Here is a 13,159-nt window from a genome sequence, read left to right as displayed (position 1 = left end):
CTAAGTCTCCAGACCCTCCGACACCCACCATCCCGCTTTCCGTCTCTCTGACCCTGACTATGCGGGGTTGCCTCACCCTCTCCCACATCTGGGGAAACCGAGGCTCAGAGAGGGGCGCGAAGGAGCCTGAGGCCTCGGAGCCGCCAGACTCGGAGGCGGGGTCGACCCAACCCACGGGACTTCAACAGCTCCAACCTGGGGGAGCCAGGCCCTGCCCCGAGTGCCTGGGGGCCGGTCCCTGCCACTGGCGACCCCCCACTTCCCGCCCCTGAGCCCCAGGGCCGGTACGGCTGTCGGAAAACGGTTCCATGTTGATCCAGTTGTTAGGGATTAATGCCACGAAACCAAAGTGCCCTAAGAGAGAAAGATGGCCCAGAATCCCCCGGGCGAGCCGGGGCCCCGCCAGCCCTCCCTGCAAGAGGCGATACGTTTACCGTCTGTTTCCGGGCATGCTTTAATTTATGGGGTCCATATGGTGACACGGCCCAGACCACAGCCCCCGCAAATCCCACGGGCGTGCTGGCGGCTTAGGCCGGAGCCAGGAGGAGGCGGCACCCCAGCCCGGCACACTTCCTTCACTGGCTCGCTCGCTCAGGGGCCGGGGGCCCATCGGCATGGCAGGGACCCCGGAGCCGCACACGTACCCCGTCTTGTCGGGTTTTAGCTGCTCTTACAGTCCTGTCCTCGTCATCTGGGGGAACTCTGCCAGGCGCAGGCCGCTGGGGCCACCGTTAGTCACAGGATGGCTTGTCCAGCCAGCCTGGGGACCCTCCACGGGGTGGCACCTGGCCAAACCGGGCCGCGTTCTTGAAAGCCCCCCGGGGTGGGCTGGCGGGCAGTGGGGGAGGGCGGTGGGGGACCCTGGCTCTGACCCCTGCCCACGGGCTGGTGGAAGGGAGAGAGGGGAGAGGTCCCCCTCCTGCTTCTCCTCCTGGAGCCTGGGGACCAGGGTCCTGCTGGGGGAAGGCAGCCCGGGGCTGCCCCTGGAGGGTAGGGGTGGCTCCCAGAATGGGGAGCTGTGGGCAGGGGGACCCCACTTACTGAGCACCTATGTGTCACGCTTAATCCTCCCAAAAGCCCTGTCACAAACCAGGACACAGAGGCATGAAGGGACAAAGTGACCTGGGCTCCTACCTGTAACTGGAGGCTTCAGGATTTGAACCCAAGCAGTTGGGAGGAGATTCAGCTGTTACACACCAACTGGGGGACATGGCTTTTAAGCAGAGACGGACAGACGGCAAAAGAGGCTCTGACTGGGCAAGAGGGGTGCGGACGACAAGCACTGCGGGACCTAGGAGCCCTCCCGGGGGCTGGGGAAATCCAGGCAGGCTTCCTGGAGCAGGTGGAGTTTGAACACAGCCTTCAAAGGGAGCAGGCTTTGAAAGAGGGGGGGAGGGGAGGGATGAGACATTCGAACTCATCCCTGAGGGACCAGGAGAGTGACGTGTGAACAAGGTACTGGGTAGCTGAGAATGGAGGGGGATGGCAACGGGCTCGGGGCCACGGGCATCACATGGAGGGGACAGAGCTCCATCTTGCGAGGTCCGATTCTTCGAGAGGAGGCTGTGAATCCACTTTTAAGAGCCGCGATCTCATGATTATTAAGCGTTGGCAACTAGTCCAAGATGTGTTACAACACCGTGTGAACCCTCAGATGCTGCTGGTAGGATTGTAAAATGGGGCCGCTGCTCTGGAGACCGGGCCGGCAGCTCCTTCCGAGGTCTCACGGAGCGTTAGCACCTGACCCAGCGGCTCCTCTCCCGGGTAGGTGTCCAAGAGAACCCCACACCCACGTTCACGCAAACACTTGTACGTGGGAGCTCGTAGCAGCCCAGTGTCCCCCAGGAAAATGAATTCTGCCAACAGCCTGAGTGAGCCCGTTGAGTCTCCGGATGAGCACGCGGCCGGCCGTCGCCTCCACTGGCAGCCCGTGAGGCCCCCGAGCGCAGGACCCGGCCGCGTCGTGTTACGACAAATGTGATGCTAAAAGCTGCTAAAACTTGTTACGCGGCAGCTGTGGATAACTAACTGATACAACACGTCAAGCTCTCGAACGGTGCCCGGCCCAGACAGAAACGTTCCTTGGCACCACGGTGTGCCAGAAGCACGAGGGGCCCGGAGGCCAGTCCCCGCTCTGGGCTAGCTCCTCCGGGAGGTAAAAGGATTTCACCCCCTTTCTCTGTGCTCAGCAGCAGCTGCCCGTGACTCCTGGCGGGGCCCGGTCAGTATTAACGGACGGACAAGGCTGCCGGGTGCGTGTGGTCCTGCGAATACGGATTATCTCGTGTTGGCTCACGTTAGGTGGAGGCCAAGGTTCCAGCCAGACCATCGAGCGGAGGCGAAGTCCCCTTTCCTCAGGTTTCAAAGCCGAATGGATGACAATTCTCGACTAAACAAAAGCATCTGAACCCACACGTTCACAGTGCCCTCTCTACACAGCCAAGAGTTCCAACCCCAGGGCCTGTCTCCATTTAAAGGACTATTAGGACGGGGCCTGGGGCATACCCTGGTCCCTGCCTGGGGGCCCTGGAAATCAGCAGTATCTCGGAGCAGTCGGGGCGGGGGGGATTGTTTTAAAAAATAATCTTATTGTGGGGCGCTCGGGTGGCTTAGTCGGTTGAACGTCCTACTTTGGCTCAGGTCATGATCTCACGGTCTGTGGGTTCAAGCCCCGCGTCGGGCTCTGTGCTGACAGCTCGGAGCCTGGAGCCTGCTTCAGATTCTGTCTCCTCCTCTCTCTGCCTCTCCCCTGCTCACACACTCTCTCTCAAATATAAATAAACATTAAAAAAATTTAAAAACCGTCTTACTGAGCTATTCACGTAACTACACGATTCACCCACTTAAAGCATACAATTCAGTGGCTTCTAACACACTCAGAGTCGCACGACCACCGCCAGAATCCATCTCAGAACATTCTCGTCACCCCAAACGGCGGCCCGACCCGCTGACAGTCCCCTGTCGTCCCTCCCCAGCCCTGGCGGCCACGGTCGCCTTTCTGTCTCGGCAGATTTGCCTGTTCTGACGTTTGCCATTCATCTGCCGCCCTCCGGCGTGTGGCCCCTTCGCTCAGCAATGCGTCCCGGGCTCATCCGTGTTGCAGCCTGCACGGCATGTATGTTTGAAAACCGGGGAAGTTCCAGCTTGAGGGCCCACAGCAGCCCAGAGGCTGGGCAGGACACCGGAGGGTGACAGGCAATCATGACTGCCCTGAGCTCAGGTGACACTTCTGGAAAATGGGCGAGTGATGCCTACCCTAGATTTACTGAGCAGCTGCTATACGCCAGGGGCCCACCAAGCGCCTGACATCCATAGCCCATTGAATCCTTCCAACAGCCCTACCTTAACTCGCACCTGAGGAGGCAACTGAGGCACAGAGAGGTCAAGACAGCTGCCCCAGGTCCCCCAGCTGGTCACAACGACAGCTGAGAATCAGGCCAGCGCTGTGGCCTCTGTCCAGCACCTAGACCCACCAGCGCCTGGCACACAGTTGCCTCCCACCGAATACTAGCAGGGCCTGATTCCCATAGTCACGGCCACAGCAGACACACAGCGAGGCCGGACCGAGGTCTCCAGCACGCAAGTTTGTGCCTCGGGAAAACGGCAATGGGTTTGCTGATGGGCTGTGACCGATCTGTCACGGGAGCGAGGCTGGGAGAAGGAGACAGGGTGTGGGGCTGCAGGAGAGGAGGAGACGCCAGGGTCCCGATGGCACAAAAGAACACGGCCTTCCCTTCGCCCCAAGGAAAAATCGGGCGAAGGCAGGAAGCCGAGCTCGGGAGGAAAGTCACCTCCCTCCCAAACAGGGATGGCGGGAGGTGAGCCTTGGCTGGGAGGCTGGGTGGGCCTAAGGGGCGCCTGCTGAGCCGGCCGGAGACCTCTTGCCTGTTGGGGGACACGGGGGTCACAGGCCTGCCCGGGAGGGAAGTGAGGGGACACGGCCCAGCCCTGCCGTGGGGGCGCCCTTCCCCCTTCCCACCCACAAAGACACTGTGCTCTGTCTGGTGGGATTCCCTATTCTGCACCGCGAGCTGGTGCATCAGAGGCCCAAACACGGAATTTGACGCCCCTTAATTCCCTGTAATAGCCCCGTAACGGCAAGCAGAGGACTCCAAACACTGCAGTAAAGGGAACGATAAGGCTCTGGGTCAGGGGGAGACTGGGCTGCTGAATGCAGAGGCCCCGATAAGCAGACAACTAAAGGGTTATTAAATGTGCAGCGCAGACCGGGCGTAATTGGAAAGTTATTAGATGTGGAATACACACAGCACCCAGTAAATGAGTAATCAGGGACTAATTAAGCTCACGCGACACAGCAGCTCGTGCTGGAGAGGCTGGTGGCTGCCGCATCTGTGACAGCAATTAGGGGCGCTCGGCTGCAGCACCGGGGCGGTGGGGGGTGGGGTGGGGAGGGTCGCCGGCTCGGCCGGGGGTCTCGATCTGACTCTCCTCCCCACCTGAGCCCTCCCAGGTGCTCCCACCTCTCAGGGGCTGGAAGGAGGGGGCGAGGCACCAGGCTCATCCAGCCTGGAGGACAAGAGAAGTCCAAGCGGACACGTGATCCAGGACTCAGAAAAACGAAAGCCAGGCTCTGTCCCCGGCTTCGAGTCTAGCCAGGTGACAGCTGGCCACAAGCACGTAAGGGGACAGAGGGTCACGACTCCCCACCTGGACGATCTGCGAAGCGTGCACAGAACCACTCCCCGGAGCTGCGCCTTCAGGTGGGGGAGTATGACTAACCTACGGTACAGGGGGGAAACTGAGGCTCAGAGGACGGGAGGCAGACGGAAGTCGCCCAGCCTGCTCAGCTTCCTCACCCGTAAAAGTGGGGTGCGGAGACCCACACCCACAGCCTGAGCGGTCACAAGGACTCAGCCTAGCACAGGCTGACGCACAGGAAGCCCGGGAGATGAGGGACCCCAACTCCACCTGCTGCAAAGAGAAAGTCTCCGGATCAAGGCCTGGGGCTGCTGGGGCCGAAGAACCTCCTGGTTCAGATAAAGCGGGGGTTTCTTGCCAAGCTGGAAAAACGGTGTCTCCGAAGGGCCGGGGTGGAAAGCTTGTGCGGCAAGACCTTAAAGTGCGAGGCTCGCCTGCCTATCGGCTCTGGTGGCAGCTGTGCACCCACAGCACCTACAAGGGCCAGGCCTCTTGCTAATCTTGGCAGGTGTCGGCCCATTAAACCTTAGACTGCCCGGGTCGGGGTGGGGGGTGGGGGTGGGGGTGGGGACGGGAGCAAGTGTTAGGCTCCGTTATACAGATGAAGAAACCAAGGCCCAGAGAGGGTAACTTGCATTGGCCACATTTTGTGGGATGGGCAGGTGGCGTGAGATGTCTCGGAGAGCCTTAATGGAAAGCCAGAGTCTGCCGCTAATGCACCAGGAGCCTCGGGAGACACATCTGGGTGGGGCAGGTGTGGCCAGGAAGGCTGGGGTCACAGGGAGGCTGGTAGGATATCTGGACTGCAGGCGGGCCAGTGGGAACTGGCCAGAGGCAGGCAGGCCCAGCTTCTGCTGCTCTCGTGGCCAGAGGGAACATTCTAGAAGGCACGTCCCTGGCTCCCTCCCTCAAGGAAGGCCTCTGAGGCAGCGATTCCCTCTCATGGCCTGGGACAGGGCAGAAAGCTGCATGGAGGAGTCCCCTGTTTCCAGAGGCAAGAGCACTCCCTAATGGCTTGCAGGCAACAGAGTGCTGTCGGTGACCCAGTCCAGCCCAGGCAAGAGCCCCCGGGGACATGGAGCCCCTGAGTCCTTGGCATCAACCTGGAGGGCCACCTGCTGGAGGCCGGCACGGGGAGCTGGACTGATCTCTGACAGTCACTGCCTGACACCCCAGTTCTCCCGGGGTCCCCTTATCCTACCCTTGCCGAGGCCCACTTCCCAGGGAGACAGCCTCCCATCAGTCTCTGGGCATACAGCCTGGCCCACTCCATCCCCAGCCATGCCTTGTTCTGAGTGATCTTCCCAAAACATCACTCATCCTGCTGACGTAAAACCCTTTACCCAAGTTCTGACTCTCCGTGGCATCCAAGAGACATGTGATTAGGCCCAGCCTAGCTTTTCATCCACCCCATCCACCTATCCAACAAACCATGCACCCACCCACCTGTCTATCTGTCCATCCTCCATCCATCCATCCATCTGTCTGGCCATCCATCCATCCATGCATCCATCCATCCATCTGGCCATCCATCCATCCATCCGTCTAACAAACATACATAAAGCACCTAATGCCTGCCTCCATCTGTCTGGCTATCTGTCCATCCATCCATCCATCCATCCATCCATCCATCCATCTGGCTGGCCATCTGTTCATCCATCCATCCATCCATCCACCCATCCATCCATCCATCCGGTTATCTGTCCATCCATCCATCCATCCATCCATCCATCCATCCATCCACCCGGCTGGCCATCTGTTCATCAATCCATCCATCCATCCATCCATCCATCCATCCATCCATCCAATAAACATATATTAAGCACCTAATGCCTACACTGTGCCTGGGATACAGCAGCAAACAAAACAGTTAAATTTCCTGTTGGGGAGGTTGGAGTGACAGACATATTCATGTGTCAGTTTGTAGAAAGTGCCAGGAAGGCCAACAGAAGAGGCTGGGGCGGGGGGGTGGGGGTGGGTGAGTAAATTTAGAGTTCTCCATAGGCCGGCCCCAGTGACAGGGGCCATTTATGCAGAGACCTGAAGGAAACAAGGAAGCTAGCCGTGGAGACAGGTATGTGGGGGAAGGGTGTGGCAGGTAGACGGAACAGTAAGTGTGACGGCGCTGAGGTGGCAGCATGTTTACAAACCTTTCCTGAAAAAGCCACATAGTATTTTTGGCTTCGAGGACCGTTATAGTCTCTCTTGAACCTACTCAACTTCGGCATCGTAGCGCTAAGGCAGGCTTAGACCACGCGAAAATAAGAGTGTGTGGCTGTTTCAATAACACTTTATTTGTGGACATGGAAATTTGAATTTCGTATAATTTTCGCATCATGAAACTTTTTTCCTTTGATTTTTTTTTTTGCAACTTTAAAAACGTAAAATGCACGTTTAGTTCATGGGTTGTACGTAAACAGGCTGCCTGATGGATGTGGCCCGCGGGTTGCGCTTTGCGGATCTCTGTTCTAGAAGCAGCAAGGAGGCTGCGCGGCCGCGGGCGGTGGGGAACGGGGTGTACCGTCTGCTGCTATTCCCAAAAGGCGGGGGAAGAGGGGTCTGTGGGAGGAGGGGAGCTGAGGCCTTGACGGGGGCAGAGGAAAGGCTAGGAGAAGTAGGAACGGTGGGGCCACGGCTGGTTATCTAGTTTGACGTGTCCTGAAGGCACCTGTCACCCACCCGAGTACCGCTGGACTCATTTCGCTTCAGGGTTCGGGGCAGATGCCACCGTCAATGCCCACGAGGCCTCCTCCCACCCCACCAATGTCCCGTGCCTCCCTCTTGCTTGAAATGTCTCCCCCCATATCCTCTGCCTCCTCCTCAGCCAAGGGTGTGCCCGCTTCTGTGGTCTGTGTCCCCAGCTCCCCTCCCCAGGAGGAGTTGGCCGCCCCCCCCCTCCCGTAGTGTCTTCACCCCTATTGCCACACACCTGCCCAGACTATTACCCTCCCCCCAGGCGGCACTCGGTAACCCCAGGCCCTGCCACGATGTCCCCAACACGCCGGATGGAGGAGACATGTGAGTCATGGAAGGGACGACATGGACGCGTAAGGTCACGGTTCCAGGCATAGGGAACATCCCATGCAAAGGCCCTGAGGCAGGAGTGTGTCCAGTGTGTTTGAGGAACAGCAAGGGGGCCTGTGGGGCCAGAGATCAAGGGAAGCAAAGGGGTGACATTTCAGAGGGCCTCCTGGGTCCCGTAAAAGGCTGTGGCTGTCGTTTGGAGGGAGCCCAGAGAGATGTGACCCAGCTTTTGTTTTTGTTTTAATCTTAACGTTTTCTGTTGAGACGCTTACAGATTCCCGTGTGATTGCAACAAGTCATACGGAGACCTGGCGTCCCCTTTCCTGCTATTCCCCCGGGAGGACATCTTACAAAATCGTGGCCCCACATCACAGGCAGGATGCCGCCCCTGCCTGGCCTGTGCGTGTGTGCGTGTGTGCGCGCCCTCTGTCCCATGTGGCGTCACCGCTGGCCCCTGCATTCACTGCCGCGGTGCAGACACAGGTGGCTGGGCCACGGGCGCGCTCTGTGACCCTCTCCCACCGTGTCCTCCTGCGGCCATCACTTCCAGCATGTTGTGTGAACACAGCCACACAGGGGCCACACCACACGATCCCTGGAGCCTCGCCACGGCGCTGGGCACAAGGGCGGGTCCTTCCTCTTTACTGCACCTGACTCAGGTGACGGAAGGCCCGTTCCTGCAGGTGCGGCCGCTCCCTCTGTCCCCACACCAGGCTCACGGCCCATCAGAGCCCCATGCCTGCCCCTCCTGTGTTCGGAGTGTGTGCCTGGTTTAACTGCCACGCCTCATCCGGGGCTCGCAAACATCCCTCTGTCCGTGCACGGATGGCCCCGGTGCCCCCGTTTACCAGGCACCGTGCTCCCCACGCACCTGCCCTCTGGCCTCACCTCCTTTCTTGCCCCGAGCTAGGGAGGTCAGGGGGTTCATGAGCGGTAACCTTTATGGTATGCTCCCTTCTCCAAAGTGGATCAGAGACGTTTAGCAACCTGTCGAACGCCACACAGCCAGAAAGATGGGCAGATGTCCACCCTGGTGCACCTAAATTACCGCAAAGACAGATTTGGGGGCGGTGCCTGCCCTGGGCTCCGTGGGGAGCCCCGCACATCCACCAGAGGGGCCCTGCCCGCTGCAGGTGAACATGACATAATTACTGTGGAAGGAACTGGGCCGTCTCACCCAGGGCAGTCAGTTTATCAAGCGCTGACAGTGCATTAGCTAAGTGATCACTAGACTATTAATTTTTTTTTTTTCCCCAGCCCTTGCCAGGGGTATTATAGTGAAAAACGACAGCTTAACCGCGGGGAAATTCTTCAGGGTGACAAAAATAAAAATAGCTCTAATTGAAGTTGATAGAAATTATACCCTTTAAAAACACACGTCGGGGGGTGCACTGGCTGTAATGTAAATTAACGTCGGGGCAGGGTTTCTGTCACAGGATCGTGGAAACATGGTGACAGCCACAGCAAACAGCCTCCCGGGACGTCGCATCTGCTCGGTGGCAGCTCGGCCCGGCCCCGCCCACCGTGTCAGGAGGGGGGGGGGCTGGAGGCGGGGCCGACAGGCACACGGGCGCGCGCACGGCCTCGCTCGCTCACCTGCCCCCTGCGCTCGCACTCTGCCGGCAGGCAGGGGCCCTGCTGACTCTCCCCCGGGCGCGTGTCCCTGGTGTCGCGCAGCCCCCAGGGAGAGGCCATCGGAGCGGGAGGCCCAGCCACCACGGCGAGGCCCTGCTTCCTGAAGCCGGTGCCGGCTTGAAACACACACGTGTTAATCACGGGGTCCCAGGAAACGTACAAGGATCCGCACGATCCGGTACACGGCGGCGGATCGTCTCTCCGGAGCCGGAAAGGTTTCCACTGAGCGGGCGGGAGAATAATAACCGTAATGGCAATAAAATAATAATAAACACGGGGATAGCATCTGCTCTGCGCTCCGCACCGTTCTTTAAGTACTTTCCACGTATTTTAATTCACTTAGCCCTCGCAACAACCCGCGAGGTAGACCCTGTCATCATCATGCTCCTTTTCCAGACGCCGAACGGAGTCTGGAGGCCCAGAGAGGCTGCGTACCCGGCCTGGAGGGACAACGGGGCGGGCGGAGCGGGGAGCAGGGGGCTAATCGGCCTCCAGGACCCCCCGCCCGGCCCTGCCCGGCGCCCCTCAGCCCTACACCTGGAGAGCAGGCTGAGTCCGAATGCAGAGCACGCCCCGTGGACAGCGGCCTCGGGAGCTGGCCCTGCGCGCCCGCTGATTTTCAGGTAACATGTACAATTCGGTTCGGCTTTGGCTTCGGCCTCACCTGCTGAGACTGGGAGGTTTCCCTAAGCTTCCCAAAGCCCCCAGCGTGCGCCCCAAGCGGTGCCGGGTATGCGTGGGGGCGGGGGGAGCGTCCTAGAACAAAACGGCCCCAGTCGTTAACTGTAGACAATTTTTCTGCCTCTGCCCTGTGCCAGGCACTGTTCTCGGCGCTGAGGGTTCAGCAGCGAGCGAGACGGGGTGAGTTCCGGGAAGGCACACGCTAGCACGTCCCCTCATTCCGGGTCCGCGGGCACACGAGAAGCTCCTCGAAAATGCAACTCCTAACGCAGTCTTGCGTAAGGACGCAACCTGAGAATCGAAGAATCTGGCCGGCAAAGGACTTTCAAGTTCCCTCCTTCAAAAGGAAGAATAAAGGGAAAGATGGGAAGGAACCCTCGTTTTCTCTCTCCCTCATCACTCACAGGTGCACACACCCAGGTCCAGGGACAGACATCCAAGGATGGAAGGGGCCTCGGGGGGCGGCGATTTTCGGGGCTGTTCGCTGCTGCCTTCCCCGGAAAGATCGAAGGGCAGCAAGGGGCCGGGGTCCTGGCTGACTGAGGCGGGAGGGTGCATAAAGGAGGGAAGCAAGCAGGGGGCCTCCAGGGACGGCCGGATGCGGAGACACGCCACGCGGGGCCGGGCGGTCTGCACGCCGCTTGCTCAGAGGAGCCACGGGCGGCCCCCGTGTGCCCCTCCTCCGGAGGACAGAGATGCCCTACGAAGGGAACGACAGGCCTGCTAGCTTGGCTTCGACGCCCGGGTAGACTCGAGGACAAATCGTCAGGGGGATAATCGGCTGCAGTCACAGCAAACAGCACGGGAATTACTACGTGACAAGTGCCCGGCTCGGGGGGGAAATGACGCCGGAGGCAGCTAAATCCCTTGGGTGCCAAAGTGGCCCTCCAGGAGAGGGGAGCGGGTGCACGGGGGCCTCGTGGTCCCTCACGGTAGTCACTCTGCTCGTGACAGCCCCCTGGGCCGGGCCCGGGCCACCTGCGCAGCCTTGGCCTCACTCGAACACCTGCCCGACCGCTAAAACCTGCGATGCTCGCGGGGTGAGCTGCTGTGGGCCCCACCTCCCACAGGCCGAGCTCTGCACAACTGCCTCACTGGTCCTCAAGCAACAGCAGCCGGAATACTCAGCCTCCTTCTATGAAGCTCACCTTGCTTCAGGAACTGACTCCTTCCCTAGGGGCTGTGTGGCCACGGGGAAGTTACTAAACCTCTCTGGGCACCACTCTGTCATCTGTAAAATGGTCATAATGACCCTAGCCACTTCTCAGGGTGCGGAGGAGGAGGGAGAATGGCCTCAGACACACATGCTTAGAACACTGTGTTCTAAGGACCCGCCCAATAAGGCCTAGATGATTTTACGTCTCCTTACAGCCACGCTTTAAGACAATTGTTCGACATCATCTGATTTCACACAGCAAGCGCTGTTCAAATGCTTTACGAATCTTAACTTGCTCGCCCCTCCTAACACGCCCATGAGGTAGCTTCTGCTATTATGTACCCATTCTGCGGATGAGAGGACTGAGGCACGGAGGGGCTAAGTCAGCTGCCCCGAATCACACCCAGATGTTGACATGCTGTCATCCGTGGTCTGTGTTGTTCACCTCCACAAGAAACTGTCCCTCGAAACGGCCCGGAAAGTCCAGGGGGCCCTGGGGTACCCCTCATCATGCAAAGGAGGTTGACCGACTTAATACAAACGGCTGCTTTGAGCGAAGAGAGGTGCAGAGGGAGGTGTGAGCTCTGGAGACGAAGAGGGGTAAACACCTGTCAGTTCGGCGACTGGGAAGCAGGACACGGTGAGGGGTGAGGGTAAAGCGGGCAGGGGGAGGGAGGGCCGGTGGGCGCTTTCTCAGTCCCTGCCTGGTGAGCGGGGTGGGGGCCGTGAGGAGACAGCCTGGAAGCAGGAAGCTTCAGGAAGAGGAAGGGACCCTCCTGCGGTCCTACGTCCATTGGTCCAGATCTTTATTCTGATGCTGGGTCTCTTCTGACCGTGTTGAAAAAGGACCACTGACCCACCACCGGCCGCTGCAGAGGTGTGGGCAGAGGGGCTGGGTGACCGAGGACGGCACAGGAGGCCGAGAGGGGTGCAGGGGGCTGGCTTCGTGCATTCTTGGTCTCGGGGCAAAGATGAACGGGGGTCCGGGGACGCTCGCGGCACCCCCAAATCTCGGAGGTGGGAAGAGCCTGAATTGTCCTCTGCCCCAGGTTTCTCAAACTCGGAGACATATCCCACAGGAGAAGAACTTTTAAAAAGGAAATGGGATAGAATGAAAATGCCGGCGTGTAAGGCACAGAGTAAAAATACCACCTCCTGAAACCGTTTCAAGCATCAGATGGACGTCAGCAACACCTGAGACCCGGGCACACGGCACCCCGGCCCTGGGCCCTGGATTAGATCCCCGCCCCCCCAGCTCCGGCCCTCCCCAAGTGTCCCCCGGAAAAAGAGCCTGTGGGGCCAGGGGCCACGCCCCCTGCTCCAGGACCCCAGGTCTCCCTGCGTGCACGGCCCCCGCCTGTCGGTCCCCTGAGCATGCTGCAATGCTGGAGGGCCCATCCTGAAGGGGAGTCCAAGGGCAGCGTGGCTACAGCTCGGGCAAGCGGGCCGGGTGCATACTGGGCTGTGATGCTCTGTCCTGTCCAGGAGTTCCTGGAGCAGCTCTGGGCACCACCCCCCGCCCCGAGGAGACCCCCCCCCCCCCCCCCCGTTAGTGCTGGCTCCTGGAAAACTGTTTTCTCAATCTGGTGCTCAGACTGGGAGCTCCTTGAGCAAAAACCCTTGCTAACCTCCCGGCCTGGAGCCAGGCTTCATAAATGTTTGTTGAACGACTAATCAAAGGAAGGAAGAAAAGCTCAGAACCCAACAGCCAAGCCCCAAACACCACCGAGTCAGACACAGCCAGAGATGGGTCCGTGGATACTGCCAACGGCCCCTGGTGATCACGAAGGCCCAAGGCACAGCCTGGAAACTTCCAGAAGGACCCCAGCTGGCCCCCATGCCGGAGCCAGTCCCCATGCCCTGTTCTGTCCCGGTCCCCAAGACGCTGGGATTCCAGAATGCCTAGGTCCCCCCCGCCCCCCCGCCATCAAGGGCCCTGAGCCCTGCCTGGCTGTTCTCCTGGCACAGCCCATGGGAGGGGGGAGCCCCCGTGCCCCACCTCCC

At 59.8% G+C, this 13,159-nt stretch overlaps 1 protein-coding gene across 3 annotated transcripts in view; it reads right to left on the bottom strand.

Annotated features, from left to right (window-relative positions):
• Positions 1-13,159, bottom strand: part of GSE1 (Gse1 coiled-coil protein) — a 386,813-nt gene that overhangs the window by 243,058 nt on the left and 130,596 nt on the right. The gene's annotated exons all lie outside the window — the stretch shown is intronic.

The sequence above is a fragment of the Panthera uncia genome (assembly GCF_023721935.1).
Source record: "Panthera uncia isolate 11264 chromosome E2 unlocalized genomic scaffold, Puncia_PCG_1.0 HiC_scaffold_20, whole genome shotgun sequence".
Classification (NCBI taxonomy): domain Eukaryota; kingdom Metazoa; phylum Chordata; class Mammalia; order Carnivora; family Felidae; genus Panthera; species Panthera uncia.
The sequence above is the reverse complement of the archived record's forward strand: the minus strand, read 5'-3'. Positions and strand labels throughout refer to the sequence as shown.